At 35.4% G+C, this 5,211-nt stretch overlaps 1 long non-coding RNA gene across 1 annotated transcript; it reads left to right on the top strand.

Moving 5' to 3' along the window:
* The first annotated feature begins 1,001 nt into the window (after positions 1-1,001).
* Positions 1,002-4,985, top strand: LOC129415857 (uncharacterized). Its single transcript, XR_012372211.1, has 4 exons — positions 1,002-1,350; positions 2,438-2,507; positions 4,710-4,791; positions 4,889-4,985. It is a non-coding gene; the product is annotated as an uncharacterized lncRNA (long non-coding RNA).
* Positions 4,986-5,211: the final 226 nt, after the last annotated feature.

Here is a 5,211-nt window from a genome sequence, read left to right as displayed (position 1 = left end):
TTCTTCTTTATGGAAGTTCGAACTATTAAAAATTCTAATAATAATTACATTATTATAATACACCCAATAATGTTTCATTACAATTATTAATCATTACAATTATTTAATTAAAATAACATAATTACCAGATATTGTAAAAGATAATTAATGTCTTTATTAGTGTTAGACTTTATTAAGGTCTTTAAGCGCAAAAACTTGAGATGAATAGCATACATGTTGGTTTGTTGGTTTGATGTTTCATTGGCTAAATGTTTTTGGGACTATGAGCAGCTGAGGTCATGTTGGGTTTGAGCGAGAGACATCTGCCAGTATTTGCCCACAAAGAATTCAGCATCTGACCCTGTGTGTCATGATTGACCATCCTACACACACACACACACACACACACACACACACGCACGCACGCACGCACGCACGCACACGCACGCACACATGCGGGCACTGTTGAAAGAATGTGAGTAAATAACAACTGCAGAAAGCAGCAGGTGCTTTCATGTGTGCTGTTGTGTGTTTTTATGACGGGGTAAAACGCCCTGTTACACACTGTAAAAGTAAAGGCTTTTACTACTATAACTTAGTAAATCATGATACTAGTGTATTTAACACATTCCATTACCAATTTCACAATGTACAATCTTACATTCAATAAAGCAGTAAACATAATTCAATAAAGTACTTAACATTTTCAGAGACTTCGAAAGAGTAAGAGAAATGTACAGTTTACATGTCAGCATGTTAGTCATTTGTCATATAAAATGTAAAACATTACATTTGCTGAATTATTACATGTTTTCTTTGTCTCGTACGCAAGGCTAAATCATTTCATGTCATGTGATATTAGGCTTGTTCGACTTCATGCGGCGTCGCAAAAAACGAGATTCGGATGACGTCAAAATACCGCGGGAGCGATTTGGGAAATCATACAGAAAAGTCTAATTAAGACTCGCTCTCGCGGTACTTTAACGTCAGTTCTTGAGGCGTTGCATATAGTCAACAATTTGATGTGAGCAGATACGTTTCCGTTTTCCATGTTGTTGTTTTTAATTCTTTCTTTGATTTGATCCATTTGTAGCTAATCTTTTTAGTGGATGTGTTTTCACCGTTGATAATGCATCAATGATGAGAGTTTTAATGTTAGCTTGAACTGTTGAAATTCTGATCTGCTGCGCATGCGCGCTCGCGCTGTTGCCAATGCCAACGTGGGATTGAACGAGCAAAATCCAAATTTCCCAGAAAATGTGTATTGAATCAAGCGTAAATTGCTTAAAGTTTAAGGATGTAAAAACTAATCAGATCTGACTGAGTCACATTACAAGTTTTGATATTATAATGCGGGACATGTGCCGAAAGGTGAGTCTTGCATCCATTTGCATCTAAACCGTCATTTTGAAACGTTGTGTTTTCGCAATCTATCTTTTAACTATGTAATGTTTAGTTAATTTTAACTATGTTTTATTTATACATGTTACCGGCACACCCCACAAATGACACAGTACATTGTGCACAGGTGAGGGGGGCTACCTTATTTTAAAGTGGACATATTACTTTTTTCATGTTTAAGTGCTATAATTGGGTCCTCAGTGCTTCTATAAACCTAGAAAATGTGAAAAAGATTAACTTAGTTTTGGTAAACCATTGCATATGAAAAAATAGGTCATTGAAATTTGGCTCCCCTTGTGATGTCAGAAGGGGATAATACAGCCCATTAATCTGCACTATTCAACCACTGCACTGCCTTTAGTGCAGAGGTCAACTCATTTGCATTTTATAGGACACAATTTTAACATGTTATAATAAATTATCTATATGGTATTTTGAGCTTATACTTCACGTATACTCTGGGGACACCAAAGCCTGCATATGCGACCTCCAGAGGCTGCAGCCTTCAGATTGAGAAACGGCCTCTGTTGTTTTATCCTCTGAATGTTTTGCGGTCTTCAGTCATTTTTGGATTTTGGTTTTCCTGTCACTTACACAACAGTAAACTAGTTTCATCATTACTAAACGGCGCCATGAGCAATACTGTATGATTTATTATATTAATTTAACTTTGGTCAGACAGACAGCGAGGAAGACAGTGATGTTAGAGAAAGACAGGAAGTGGGCCAAGATGATGTCATAACACATGATCTAATTCTAAGGATAGATGATTGGATCATAAATTTTCTCTAATTTAGGGGTAATTAAATGAACAGTGCTGCTTTTCTATACACTGTAATTCTGAATGGATCCCTGTGGCTGACCCTTCATTATCCTCTGACCGCAGTCTTTTCCTGTCTATCACATCTTCTGCATGTCATGTTCAATTCTGTCTTTGTTTACAACTAAAACAAATGTAAAATGTTGTACTTTAAGTGTGCACTAAGTAACATATATTTAATTTTATGCATTTGGCAGATATCCAAAGCAATTTAATATAGTCTCTGTGTTCTTTTAGGATCGAACCCACAACTTTTGTTCTGCTAATGCAATGCTCTACAAGTTGAGCTACAGGAACCTATGGAAAGGTAAGCATAATAGAAGTAATTCAGGCATTTACTTATACTTTTTTAAAGATATGAGAAGTATTGTTGAATCTGTTTATATTGCGAATGTTGTTGATGTTATGTAATGTTGTATCAATATCTATCTACAGTCTAAAATCTAAAAACCCACTGTAATATCATTAAAATTACTTCATCTGCATCTTTAAACATAATTGTAAAAAAGATATTAGACACATCACATGTTTCTGAGCAACCACACGTCATGTGTGCTTGAGACATTTAAACATCTGACGTTTGCACCTGTCGCACTGACTTCAGGAAGACAGCAGATGCTTAGATTGTCATTCTACTGTATTCTCTCAGCTATCGTTCTCCACATCGCCAACTGTTGTTTGGGTGTACACTTCTGCCACCGCCTGTCTCAAAACTTGACTGTAAAAGACCCTACATTCTCAGAAAAGGGTACAAAAGTTGTCACTGGGACGGTTCATTATAAAAAGATCCTAATATGTATAGTTTTTATACAGGTACAGTATGTACCTTTGAGGAACCATTATGCGCGTTTTAGGTATAAAAATGTACTTTTACTTTTAGGTATGAAAAGGTACCACCCCATTGACAACTTTTTCTGAAAGTGTATGTAATATAAAACAAATCCATCAGTGTATAAAAGCAAATATGATCTTTCTTAAGGGCTTTATCCTGTAATGCATAAGGGTGATTCTCACGAAATCCAGATTTAGAAGGTGTCCAGCATCAGAATTTTTATTATTTTTTGCACATATAAAATTAAGGTCTAAACTTACTATAACCATTATTTATAGAGGATTTAAAAATATTTCCTATAGAATTATTTACATTTTTTAGATTATTATTATAGACGGTTTCAGCAGTAACAACATAAACAAGCGGCTGTCGCGGTCCGCAGTAACTTCCGGTAAACGCCGCTAATAATAAATAACAACAAAGTACTTTAAACGTAGTTTATTTATATAACAAGCAAAACAACAACACATAGATTACCTAGGAAACCAAAACATTTGTAATTTTTGACAAGGCATTTGTTCAAGAGATCAGTTTAGCAACTAGTTAGACCATTAAAAAAACGAAACCGGAAGTAAGGTTCGGATCCAGACGTGTATCACGTGCGTCCGATGAAACCATCTATAAAAAATTATCATTACCGCAACATGATATTACATTAAATATATGCATTTACAAACTCGTTTCGGTAATGAGAACTAAAAAGCTGTCTAGGTACTATTACAAACAAAATTTCAACTTTAATCTGGAGAGAAAAAATAAGAACTGCTTACCTGGTGGCCATCTTGAGTGTCACAGTCAATTATGTCCCTTTCAAAAACATTTTTAAATGTTAGTTCCTTGAGGGCAATGATTGAAATTTGTAGCAGAGGATGAGAAAATTGGTCTTGGGCACATTTATATTCCTTATTATTGTCTCTAAATTTACTAATGATCACCAAATACCACATGTTTCTTTACTGTAAATGTTTATAGTATAACATGCACTGAAGCTTTTTATTTTTTAGATTTTTTTAATTATAAATTTTCCATGTCAAAGAACCCAAATCCAGTTATGGACACGTTGCGGTAATGAAAATTTTCCCCTTAAAATGTGGAAAAAACAACAAAATTGGTTTGTATGATGTCATTTGAAATCACGTGCCAAATAGTACATGAAGAGATGTTTGTAACTATGCTTCTTATTTTGTTACTCTTACTTTGCATTTACTTTTTTTATCAAAATGTTTCATGACACCTCATAAGTCTAATTTCGCGAGAATCACCCACAAGGTGGACTTTTGTGACTTTGGCCAAAGCAACCAGCAAGAGTTTCTAGGAACTAAATAGAAACAGGTTAAAATCCACACGCACACAAAATCTATTTTTGTTACAATCATAAATCCGCCCCAGGTGGCAATCAGACGAGAATCACCCATATGGCTTTACTTTCTATCTTACAATTAATTTATGCATATGTTACAGTAATTTAAATCTAGATTTGTACATTTTTCAAACAAAATGTGAGTGTGGTACTTAATAGTCATGCAAAACTTCCCACCATGAATACTAACCTGACGCTCACATCGACACTTCAAAAAGGTCATTGTATGCTTTAACAGTACCTCGTTGCTATATTGTTGTGTATTTTATGAATGAACTTTGACTTGACTGTAAACAGTAATAAGAACTTTGGTTTAGGGTGTCTGGCCTTCAGAGTCACATCTGTACATATGGATCAGCAGTCATGACTCAGTGTAGCTCTGATGGACAGCCGCCTTACGTAAGCCTCAAACACACACACACAATATATACAAACCAGTGCAATGACCAAATTCATGGTGAAAACATTAGATCATCTGTTGTCCTTTCAATGCTAGATGATGGTTTGAAGATTCAGATGGTGCCTGGAAGAGAATAACAGACTCTTCGATGTTGGAGAAAAATGAATGCACAGCTGGAAGAGGTTTGTCATTCGTGTGGTTGTTTATCCACAATTATTTATCTCTTATCAAACACCTTTGTGCAATAAAAAACAGAGAGGGGCGAGTTTACAGTCAGACAGCGGGCTGTCACATCATCATGACCTATTACATTAACAGAACGTCTGATGTATTTGGTTCCCTGATTAAAGTTAACAGGCTGTAAACATTTACCTGTAAGCGTTTGAAATCGCAGGACTGCCCATGACTGGGCCGACAAC

Source organism: Misgurnus anguillicaudatus, chromosome 11 (genome assembly GCF_027580225.2).
Source record: "Misgurnus anguillicaudatus chromosome 11, ASM2758022v2, whole genome shotgun sequence".
Classification (NCBI taxonomy): Eukaryota; Metazoa; Chordata; class Actinopteri; order Cypriniformes; family Cobitidae; genus Misgurnus; species Misgurnus anguillicaudatus.
Note: the sequence above shows the minus strand (reverse complement) of the source record. Positions and strands in the feature narration are given on the sequence as shown.